The sequence below is a fragment of the Xiphophorus hellerii genome, chromosome 9, assembly GCF_003331165.1.
Source record: "Xiphophorus hellerii strain 12219 chromosome 9, Xiphophorus_hellerii-4.1, whole genome shotgun sequence".
Taxonomy (NCBI): Eukaryota; Metazoa; Chordata; class Actinopteri; order Cyprinodontiformes; family Poeciliidae; genus Xiphophorus; species Xiphophorus hellerii.
This window is the reverse complement of record NC_045680.1, coordinates 29952209-29964733: the sequence shown is the minus strand read 5'-3', so window position 1 is coordinate 29964733 and position 12525 is coordinate 29952209. Positions and strand designations below refer to the sequence as shown.

Below are 12525 nucleotides of genomic sequence, written 5' to 3'. Positions count from 1 at the left end.
GCCCAGCAAAAAGCTGAAGTAAATCTTTAAGCTGGGAAATCTTTTGAACCCTACAGTATTCCATTATTCTACATATTATTACTGTAATGCAGGAAGGTATGATGCACTCAAATCTGCATTTGCGAAAAAAAATTAAAAAATTATTGTAAATCTCCTGAAAGGAATCAATTAAATCCGAGAACTAACAAAACGTAACATTTCTGACAAAATGCAGTAAACTGTCAAAGGATGAACAATAATGTAGTAAATGTGAGTTCAAATAATAACAGTACTATAAACATTTTAAGAGTGCGTTAGTGCAAATATCAAATGCTAACAGAAGGTCGGACCTATTTGCATTTTTTCTTTTACACCTCCTCCCATAGTTTAACCTTTCAGGCTTTAGGTTTCTTGCCTCAAGCCAGAGAGAGCATCTCACAATGTTAAACCTCATGACAACTGAAGATCTTTGAGGGTAGAGCTTTGGTTTGCAGCTTCCTTCTTCAGTCCAGGCCAAGTTCAAATGAGGTCATGATCTCCCGCTGCATGGTCATGTCAATACAAGACATCTATATAAAGAGAAGAACAGTTAAAAAGTTATGTCAACGGCTGCAGCAGGGTTTCCCCAGCAACTGGCTTAAACCTGTTGGTAGCGGCGCTAGGCGCAGTCCACCAGATGATCATTAAAAAGTTTAAAACAAAACGTTGACAGGAAATTTTGGAAATAAAAACAACAATAAAGGAAATACAGCAGTGGCCTAAATAAAGCTAGTCTGTGTGTCGTATAACCAAATGCCATCATCTTTTTAAATAGATAACTGTCTTCTAAAGCTCACTGAAGCTTTAGCAGAAAACAGGTAGAGTCAAAACTTCATAGTTAGACTGGGTGTGAGTAGGACCGCAGCAGAACGGCAGCTCCATGTATTGTCAGAGATTTTCAATACAACGGCGATCGTCCGGTTGTGTCTGCCCTTGCAGTGTACTGATTGGACAAAAATGCCCTGAAATCTAGCGGCTAGTCACTAATAAGATGTACATAACATACAAACTGCATGTCATTTGCGCCAAAATGTGTTTGTTTTTCTATTTTCTCATATTATATACTTCACTGTGTGTTCAGATTCTCAACCCATTTGCACCAAGAAAAAAAAAAACAAGTAACGGATGCCACCAATTATGGTTTGGAACGAGGCGTTAATATGCGTCTCAGTATTGATACTAGCAGCTTTGATATTTGATGTGTACATTGGTGCAGTTATTCTCCAAATTGATAAATAGAGGCGAAGAAACTCTTCGGAAGCACCTGCCAGAGAGATCGATGGCTCACGAATTTCAATACTGTAAACTGAGCTTAGCCTGTCTTTGTGATCACTGTTACTGGTGTATAAAAAGAACAAAAAAAACAAACAACAAAAAACACTTAAAATAAAAAAACTAATTATGTTTAGCACTGGTCAAGTAAAGCCTGGTGGCCTGCCAGGCTTATAACACACTGGGGGAAACCCTGTGATGCAGGGAAATGTTCCAGAGTGAGAAACGGAGCAGTGTACTAACAGCCTCCCTCCTGCGGCGCTCCTGCTCTTTCCTGCGGGCCAGCTCTCGCTCTTTATCCACAGAAAACTGCTGGATCTGGGCCTTCGCTTCACTTTGAGACCTCGGCTGCTCCACTCGTTTGGGAGCTTCCAACCCGGCCTCCGGGCAGATGCTCTCCAGCAAATCTGGATCCTCTTTAATCTTCTCACGAGGTTGCTCCGTTTTACCCAAAGCTGGAAAGCTGAAGGAGACAAACTCTGAGTCACAGGAACACGAAAAACAACTAAATTAGCTTAAACGTGGAACAGAGATTGTGTTCTTTCGGCGAACACCTGTTCTTTTCAACAGGCTCCATCACTCCGTTTTCATCCAATGCTTTCTTCTTTTGGGCTTTCTCCCGTTCTTCCTTTTCTATGGCGGCTTTGCGGAACATCTGGAAGCTCTCTTTAGAGGCCTTGATAGCAGCTGGAGTGACCGACTGCCTCACAAGTTTTGCCCATGACTCTGCATTTTTCAAGAAAATTTCCTGACGAAGAAAATTGACAGAATTAGTCAGAAGTTTGCTTCAAAGGGGCATCATATGTTTCCCAGGCACATGTTGCCATTTTACAACACAATCAGGTAACGACATTACCTTCAGTTGTTATAAAAAATGCTGTGTATATCAAACATTACTTAGAACAAATGTGACTTTCTAATTTAATGCCTTGAAATAGGGCCTCGGTCTTTAAAAAATAAAATAAAATCACTGCTATTTTTTTGCATTTCAGGAAATGATCACAACATGGCTCCTCTATTAAGAGTTTAACAACGTTTTTAACCAGCATTACACTCAAAAGTATCTTATATAATGAGCTCAGCATAAGCACAGTTCCACCAGGTGTTTGCTAATTGCTGTTGGCTAGTCTGAAGGAGCTGAGTAGGTTAGGGATAGTTTCATCTGTTCTGGTTAGGGTTTTTCCCAACCTTTTTGGGAATCTGGAATTTCTCCTCTTCAGTAGATTTACTTGTGGTCTGGCTGAGCAGTAGCTCGCTCCCCTGACCATCAGGAAAATCTTCAGGATCCCGGAAATCCGTCAAATAAACTTCCAGAAGAAAAAAAAAAAAAAGAAGAAGGTTTTATATAATATGTCACTAAACTGACAATAGTGACATCAGATCATGTGTTTTTAAAGGAACTTACTGTCACCCATCTCTTCCTTGAAGAGCAGTGGACTGTCAGTGAGAGGGGACAGCACTGCACCCTGATACAGGAGACATTTGGGTTTTACACAGAAACATCCTGATGCTGAACACACAGGCTGCTCTATGGAGAAACTATTCTATTCTTCACAGTTAAAGCACATTGCAAACATGTTATTATAATGCAAATGAAAAATTTACAGTTGTAACAAAAAGTTTGTATACACTGAATAAAGACAATTTTTTTTCCCCATTTCAATGATAGGAAAGACTAAAATTTTCATTTTAGGTCAGTCAGAATTGCACATTTTTTCCTATTTGCTAAATGTCATAATTATGAAAGAAAGAATATGTCAGATTTATTTATCAATGTCTTTAAAAAAACCTAAAAGTTTCCATGCAGAATGATTTTGTCTCATTAAACAATGAAGGATCATCACATGATGATGATGATGATGTCATGGCTTTGGAAACGTCTAATAGGTTAAAAAACAAATTTGTTGTAACTGGATAAATCTCTGACATACAGTATCTTCTCAGTATTGTGGCATTGAGCAAACAGAAATCATTTTGGCAGTTCTAACCTAAAACAAAAGAAGTATGGCCCGATTCAACTTCAGACAGTGAGACTTTATTCAGTGTAAAACCAGTATATGTCTGGTTTTAACTGTAATGATAGTTACCTAGAACCAACCTTGGAACCTAGGTTCAAATGGACTTCAGAAACGTCAGAAATTATTTAGAAATTTAAAAAAAAAAGGCTTTGTAAGAACCTGGCACTGCTAAGTTCTTCCATTTTGTGAAGAGTACCTCAAATCTGGCAGCAGCCCAGTCTGGCAGAGCTCCAGGAGAGGCCATGGGGGATAAGAGCGCAGACAAATCTGCCAACAATAAATTACAGCGTGTCGAACACCTTTACTAAAATGTTTACTTGAACGTACAAGAGCTAGATCAGGCCTGAAGCCAGAGTTGACAAATCAGGTAATTCCTCCTAAAAGCTCGGGGAGCCACAGATTTACCTTGCGGGGACAGAGGCAGCTCGTCGTAGAAGTGGCCTGGGATTTGCGGTGTTGGGTCGTTTTTAGTTTCTGGAAGCGTGGGCTTGATGGGGTATAAGGGATGACGGGTTCTGATCGAGGCCTTCGTCGACTGTCTGATCTCTGATACCCGCTTATTGCTGAGATTGTGGGTCACCTTTAATTGGAGGATAAACATTCATCACTACTACAATATGCAAGTTGTAATCCTAAGAGGAAAACGTGTGCTTCTACCTTTTGGTGAACTTTTTGACAGGGCTCCTTAGACATTTTCTTCAGTTTTGGCACTGTTAAAAAAAAAAAAAAAAAGAAACACATAAATCAAGCTTTTCAATCTGCTAGGCTAAACATCCGATTATTTGTTCTTAATATTTTGTCTTTATTCAACCAGAAAGTCCCAATAAAAATCAGAAATCTGCTTAACAAGAGACATGGCAAAAAAAAATCAGAACCATGTCAAACAAATAAACGTTTGACAAGCAAAACTATGCAGCTGATCGACATTTCAAAAGCTTCAATAACACAAACTGACCTTTGGTGGAAACTTACTCCTGCTTTGTGTGTGTGTTTGTTTACCAATCTACCATGGCCCAATATGCCATCGTAAAGCCCTGATGTGCTCTCAGAGCAGGAGTAAAGCAGAAGTTTTAAACTTCAATCTCTTCCATCAATCACAAAAAGGAATGCCGGATCTCTTGGCAGTAAGACGGCCACAGCCTTGAAGAGCTAATAAACACTCAGTCATGCTCGTCAACGACGGATGATCTATTCCACGACATGCTAATCTGAAAGATCTCTGCAGCTCAGATACTGAACAGTCTGTATAATCTATTAGCAGCTCACCACTGTTTTTGAAACAGTCTGGATTCTGAAGCCAGCTGATATGTGGTTGAGCTACACAACTCTAATGCATTTCTGTTAATATTTGTTGATTGTAACCAAGTCTACACTTCTATTGTTGCAACATATCAAACGCTACAGGGAAATAAAACAGCTTACTTTCAGTGACCTGAATAAATCAGGTTAAACATTTTGTACAAGCTACAGGCAGGATTTCTTGTCCAGAAAAAATACAAAAAATAGATGTGAGGGCAAGCGTACACGAGCCCCACCTTTACTGTGTAAGCAACCACAGAAACACTGGACTCCTCACCCAGGCTCAGTCAACAAGCCTCACAATAAACTTAAAGAAAGCCAAATTAACATGACATTCATGACAAGGTTTTTATGGAAAACTTTCTGATCCAAACTGGCTAGCCTTCACCAATTCCTGCATGTTTTCAGCAGTACATTGGATCACAGTGTTAATCTTCAGGGATTACAGGAGTAACTCAACTTTTGCCATACTTTGCTTTTGTTTTTCCAAATTAAACAGAAAACACAATCGGTTGTTCAAGACTTTTGAGCGACTTGCAGTAGGGAAAGCATGTGTCATTTTTCAGGTTGTTCCCTGTCACTAAGAATGTGAGAGACAGAATCTAAAAACATTTAAAAATAATCCAGAAAAAGTTATTTTGTGAGCCGTTTAAATAATTATTGCATTATTTAAGGAGTTTATTTATGCACCTACCAACTAGCATGGGAAAAGGTCACAAGGTCAGATGAGACCAAAATAAAACTTTGTGGGATGAACTCCACCAACACAACCATGGTAACCATGAAGCACAGTGGTGGAAGCATCATGCTTGGGGTGTGCTTCTCTGCAGAAGGGACAGGAGGACTGCACCGTATTGAGGGGAGGATGGGTGAGGTCATGTATCGCCATGACCTGAAACCAACAGCAAGTTTTTGGAGGGAGCTGAAACTTTGTGTTGCCTAGGCAACAGTCCAGAAACCTGAACGTTCTGGATAAGAGCCAAAATCCCTGCTGCAGGGTTTGACAATCTGGTAAAGAAGCACTGGAATAGTTGGAATTAAACAAAAGTTTCCATTATGTATATTATGTTCTATTTTATAAAATATGGTACTTATTTTGTACAATAAAATACTAATTATGCAATGTGTTTTTCTGGATCTTTTCTCCTTTTGAGTCCATCCGTCACAGTCGAGGTGTGACTATCATAAAAATTACAAACCTTTGAGAATTATACATAGAATACCTTTTCCACACAAATGTATAACTTGCAAATTGCTGTGGGCAAACCATGTGCATTACTCCCACCTGGTGGTAGAATTGCATTATTGCAAGTACCAAAAACCTCAATGAAAAGCTTTTCATAAGTCATATGCTTTCACTATCCAACAACAACAAAAAGGTTCATCACTAACTTACAGCTGACTAAATATATCATCCATAGACTAAAAAAAAAACTGTCTAAAGAAAGAAATTTAATCTGAGTGACACCAAATAAATAACATAAAAAAGATAAAATGTGAGGGTTACTTATTGTAGTAAAATGGACTTCTAAATTAATTTGTTTTTTAAACAAAAAAAAGAAACGAGAATGTGGATTAGATGTCAGATAAAATAAATGTTCTTCTGGTGAGAACAAATTTATCTGAAGATGTGATCTTATTTGAGTGTGAGGTAAGTAAAAAAAATCTAAGTGTTTCACAAAAAGGTATACTAAAAAAGGAAATTTAAAAAATGGGAATGAAGATGAGTTTCCAAACTTCTTGTGGGTGTAGGCAAACTGAAAACTGTTTAACAGTTGTGTGAATCTTAGGTGAACCAGCCCAAAGTAGAGGACAAAGTGAGAAGCCAACCTGATTCAGAGTCACTGCCGTCACTGGAGCTGGAGCTACTGTCACTGCTGCTGCTGGAGCTGAACGAGGAGCTGCTGGTTTTGCTGAAAGGCGACTGGTGGCTGTTGCCGGAGACTTCAACTTAAACACAAAAACAATACAACAAAAAACGTTTTAATATCTCAGAAAATCTCAGTGCCTCAAATTAGGAAGCAGATCCCTGAAACGTATTGACCCAATCCTACCCAGTGGTTTCTGTTTCATCAACATGTTCTTTTTGTTGCTCATAATTGATTTCTTTCCACCCTCCTTTGTTTTTTCACTCTTCAGTCCTCCTTTGGGGATCAACAACTTTTTTTCTAATGCAAAAAACACAAACGCCTTAAACAGTCATTTAGCTGGAGAACAGTATGAAAAACAAAGACTGGAGGAGTAAAGCTTGAGCAGTGGAGGAGGTGAGGTGTTCTTACTGTTTCTGCTGCTGTTTGCATTTACTGAGACTGGCAGCAACAACTGCTGCAAGGCTCTGAGAGTGGAAGCTTTGAGCTTTTCAAAGTCCACTTCCACCTCCCCGGATTCAGCCGTTTCCAAACACGTCTCCCTGCTCTTGATGAGGTTCAGCATCTCGATCAGTTTTTTACTGGGTAGCTTGTCGATGTCTGCCTTAGCTGCGTCTTCTCCTGGTTACTCAGTGGGACTGAAACGACCTCGCTGCACTTGGCTGGGACTCCGGGATTGTGGGGTTTCACTCCATGCCTGCAAATGCAAAAAAAAAACAAAACGACAACAAAAAAAACAAAACAATTACAGTTTATCTTGGGCTAATACTAGCTGTAGGGGTTCAAAAACCAAACTCCATTTTTGTGACACTTACAGAGAGGTGCTTTTGCATTTCGAAATCATTTGCACTATGGTGTTGTATTTCGCAGAAATGTTCTTCAGTCGAGAAAGGCCCTTCTCGTTGGCTCGTTTTTCCTTTTTCAGCTTCTCTTTTTTCTTCGGCTTCAGAGGCTCTTTGGTGAGCCGCTTCAGCTGATCGCTGACCGCTTTCAACTGCCGAAATAACCAGAAAATGAGGAAAATTAGGCGAAAATATATTGCAGTTGTGCTTGTGTGATGCCAACCTTCTCTTCCAGATGAGCCAGTTGCATGGCAACCTCATCTGACGACCTCTCTGACTCAGAGGAGTTGTTGCTCAGAGAACTCTCAGAGGTTGAGGGACTTCCGACTTTGTTCGACTCCTGGCTTTCGGCACACTGTAGAGAGATGGAGCATCCTTCTGGTTTTTGGGGAATGTTCATATAACGGGCTTCAAAAACCTCCTGTTGAAATAAGAAAAAAAAAAGTTTGCACAAAAAGGGGAATGTGTTTGTGTGATCATCTCTTTTTGGTAGCAAAGTTTCTTGGGATTAAATTGTATACTTTTGGAAAGCGTCTTTATGTCCCTTCAAACTGGCTAACTAAAATTAGGGTTTAAATCTGCTGCTCTCACCCTAAACTAGACAGGAAGAGCAGCATACCTGCAGTTTTTTGGCCATGTAGACAACATCATGTGACGGAGGATTGTATCTGTAGCAGTTTGAGAACATTAGTCGCACATCAGCAGCAAATTCCTTGGCGCCTCCGTACTCCTGCTGGTCCATTTTTTTCTAGAGATTAAAACTTGCGTCAGAACAGACTGGCTTTTGGAACGCTTCAAATATTCTGACGTCTAGGTAGCTTTACCTTGATGGTGCTCAGGTCCATCGGCTGCTTGATGATGTCATGGTAGTCGTGGAGCCCCAAAGCCACTGCATCCACCGGAGTGTAAAAGGGCCAGGCGTAGGCGTAGTGCCTCTTGGACAGCATCTCTTTCAGGATGTTGTTGCAGTACCTGAGCTGCTCTGGCATTCTGACCCTCTTGTCCTCAAAAGCAGGCAAGTCCTTCTTCGGGGGCTTGATGGGCCGTCCGTTGCTTGTTCTGAAGAACAACGTGCAAGGCACTGAAGGTTCCTCATCAGGGGAGACCTCACTGTTTGTGAAGACGGAGGTGGCGGATGTTGCAGAGTCGGCTTTCCGCTTCAAGGTTTTTTTAATCTGAATATTCAGACGGGAGGGGAAAGAGATGAGCTCTGTGTGTCGTTCACTGCAGCATGCAGACACATTCAGGATACAAGCCACATGAACAAATCAAACCTTACTGTTGTGTGTGTTTTTTCAGCGAGTAGGTTGGGTGGGTTGATCCGACTCACATCGGGAGGAATGACCATCACCATCTGCTGGAGAAAAACGTCTGATATACCAGACTTCTGCTTCACTGCATCTGCTTCAGGTGGGGATTAAAAACACTCGCATGATCTGGGAAGAACTTTACATGTTATACAGGTCACTGCAGTTACTGGAAGAGTCTGCTATGGGATAAAAACAGTACTTTATTTTATGCCTGAAATGATTAATCGGAATGACTCGGCTATTGACAAAATAATCAACTAATTTGGTAATTGGTTAATCGTTAACTGCAGGATACGGAGTAAAGAAAAACGCCAATTTTCTGAAAGAAAAGAGAGTAGTAATTAAACATGTAAATATATCAAAGTCTAGACATTTTGCATTCAAGTTAAGTCTGTTCTACCCAGGACTCCTAAAGTGGCATAGGTTTAGCTACAAAACTTCAGTTCAAACTAAACCTATACTAACAAAACTAAAACTTGAGTTTGAAGTTAAAAAAAAATAAAAACAAATCTAAAGCTGCAACTTTTATTAAAAAATACTTTGTTACACATTTGTTTAAAGTGTCACTATGTTATGACAGTAACAACACAATGATCTGTGAAAAAAAAAAGTGGAGCTCCTCTGCCTTCTCCCATTGCAAAACAACTAATCAGAGCCAGGAGGAGGGTCTTAGTGCCGTCAATCATGCTCGTGTGCGCTGTTGAGAATAAATAATTCTGTGTTTTCCTTATATCTCTTTTAGCTAGTTGCAAAGCTAAAGCTAAAGGAAATGACCTGTTAGGAAACGCCCTCAAAGCCAGGGTTAAAGGATATGACACACTAGGGAACGCCCTCTTTAGGGCATAGCTTAGATAGAGGCTAACAAAGAGAATGGAAAACTTTTGTTTGATGCCATTTTGTCCCGCTAACTCCTAAAGGTAGCAAGAGAAATGGACCAGCCATATTTTGGTATGAATAAATGGAATTTATGAATTCAACTCACTGACTCTTCTTCAACCTCATGCATCAAGAACTTAGCATGGAGAATGGATAAATTCTCCACAGCGCCTTCCTTCTTTTTTAAGCTGCGGATGTGTCCTTTGGTACAAATGATCAAGTGTTCACTAAAGGAGTGCTTTTACTGCAATAGGCAATGTTAGGCAATAAAGTATTTCATTTAAAAAAGGAATTTAATTATTTGTTTTTATCTTTAAATGCATTTCTAGTACAGTATAAAAAAACTTCAATGAAAAATCTGCAACATTTGGCAATTTCTTTTATCTGATTAATCAGAATAATTGATAGATAATCATTGGTTGCAACATTGTTTTTTTTGTTTTGTATAAATGTGCAAACTAAAAAAAAAAAAAAAAACGAAATCCACATGAAATATCCAATTTCTGAGTCACCTGTATTGTTTTTCTTCATTTTCAGTGGTTCAAGCGCAGAGACTGTAGTGACCACCTCCTCCTTTTGCATTTGTGACAATTTCTGCAAAAAGGCCTTTTCCAAGGTTTGGGCCATAAAAACAATATCATCTCCAGGCTGTGGAAGAAAAGAAACAAGGAGAAAGGGTTACTGACTTTAGCTGTAGAGCTACAGCATGTCTATTTAAACAATCAAACATCAAGTGAACAGCAGACTACATTTGTTTACATGCAGTTGAGCAAGAAACTACTTTAGATTTAAAGATAACCAAAAAGAAAAAAAGAATGGTTTCTGACAGGAAATGACAGGCATCTCCCGGGAGGCTAAATGTCCCTGGAGTGCCATTTCTGAAGATGTGAAGACATCTGAAATGAATGAAGACAACTTTAATAGCAGACCAACCTCCATCTCCTGCATGTTGAAAATCATTTATCACTTTCTAAGCAAGCAGAGGGAAAGCCTTTATCTGCATTACAGCTAATTAAATACTTTGTACAGCAGATAATGAGCAATTCATTTTATTGAAGTCTTTGAGGCTGGAAGGCCTTATCATTCCATTAATCTCCATCTAGCTGGCCAACTCCAAAAGAGCAATATTGATTCCAGTCAGAACAGACATGTTAAATTCAGCTAAGGCGCAGGAAAACAAACATAGCAGTGTGTTGCATTCCATCGTGTTCTCACCTTGTTGTACATGTAGCAGTTGGTGAACATGGAGTTGAAGTCTTTTACACACTCACTTGCTTCCCAGTAATACCGGTTCTCTAGTCGCTTCTTGATGGTGCTCAGATCCATAGGATATGTAATAATTTTATAATAATCCTAAAAACATACATAAAAAAAGCCCACAATTGAATAACGTTTTGTTTTTTAATCGAAGACAACAAGTGGATTACAGTACCTTGCAAAGCCATTCAAACCCCCCGATGTCACAAGACAACCAGAATACTGACTGGACTTCATGGAGATTTTGGGTGACAGACCAACACAAGTAGCACAGAATTGAAGTTAAACTAAACAAAACAATAACATTTGCTTTTAATTATTGTTTTTTTTTTTTTTACTACAATAAAAAAAACTAAAAAAAACTAAAAAACATTTGGAAAGTGAGACATACATTTACGTCTGGCTCTCTTTACTCTGACACCCTTAAAACAAAATTCCTTAAGTAAAAACCTCCATAGTCATATAAAGACAGTTACAAAGTCGGCCTTCCATCATCTGAATAACATTTCCAGTATTTTTCTTCAGGTGACTAATGTCCCAGCAAAATCCGGTTCTGCTACGCATCAGAAGCAGAACCAATCATGGAGAAGCAGCATTCAGCTTCTATGCACCACAAATCTGGAACAAACGTCCAGAAAACTGCAAAACAGCTGAAACACTGAGTTCCTTTAAGTCTTGACTAAAAACCAGTCTGTCTAGAGTTGCTTTTGACTCCACAGACAGGTGCCACTGGAACATTGACTAACATATTTGATGTGTATTGATTACATACATCAATACACATCAATGTAATGTAATGTATATAACTGCTTTCACAATCTGTTATTGTATGATTTTATGATGTGAAGCGCTTTGACCTGCCTTGTTGCTAAAATGTGTTGTAAAAAATAAACTTGACTGATTAAAGCATAGAACAGTCTTGGAAGAAAACTTGTCATAGGCAGTAAAAAACAAGCTTCACCTTGTAGAAAGAAATGTTTTGGTCACAGCACACCTGTGAATGGGGAAGTTAAAGTCCAGACCTAAAGCAGATTATGAATTTGCGCTTACATGAACAGGTGCAGTGAGATTAAATTACACACAAGCTAAAATCTATTTACTGATTCATTCACTCCTGAAGAGACTTTGTTCCATTGGACTTTCTTCAAATGGATCAATTTAAAAGAACCTGAATGCACATGTACACCTTAATTCACAGATTTATTCTTTTTGGTCAATTTCCCCATACTTTATAAATATTGTGTTCATCCATGACAAATTCTAAAATAAAGTTTGTGCTTGTAAAAAAAAAGAAAATATATGAAAAGTTTAATGAGTTTGAATTCTGCTGCATCAGTCAAACACCGACTGACAATTGAAGCACTTACTGGAAGACACAGCGTTACAGCATCGACGGGCTCGCGAAACGGCCATGAATACTGATGTTTCCAGAGCGCTTTCATCACCACCTTCTCCAGATACAGCAGCTGATTGGTCAGGCGCCCGGGCCTCCTGGGATTTACGACCTCTGGTGGAGGCGGGTTCCCGCTCACGGAGGGGCAGGCTTTCACATCAGTCATCCTGTTTAAAAGCATCGATGGGACGAGGGAGCCTGGAGAACGCTCTGCTACAACGGAGCGCTCATCACACACCTTCCTGATGAAGAAACAAACCTAGTGGTCACTGCGTCAGTCACAAGTAAAATATGAAAGTGAACACACACCAGAAACTGGCATTTTCTAAATTTTTCATTAACCCCCCCCCCCCAAAAAAAACAAAACAGGTC

At 39.4% G+C, this 12525-nt stretch overlaps 1 pseudogene; it reads right to left on the bottom strand.

The window, feature by feature from the left end:
• Window positions 1-482: 482 nt before the first annotated feature.
• Window positions 483-12319, bottom strand: LOC116725909 (bromodomain-containing protein 3-like; annotated as a pseudogene).
• Window positions 12320-12525: the final 206 nt, after the last annotated feature.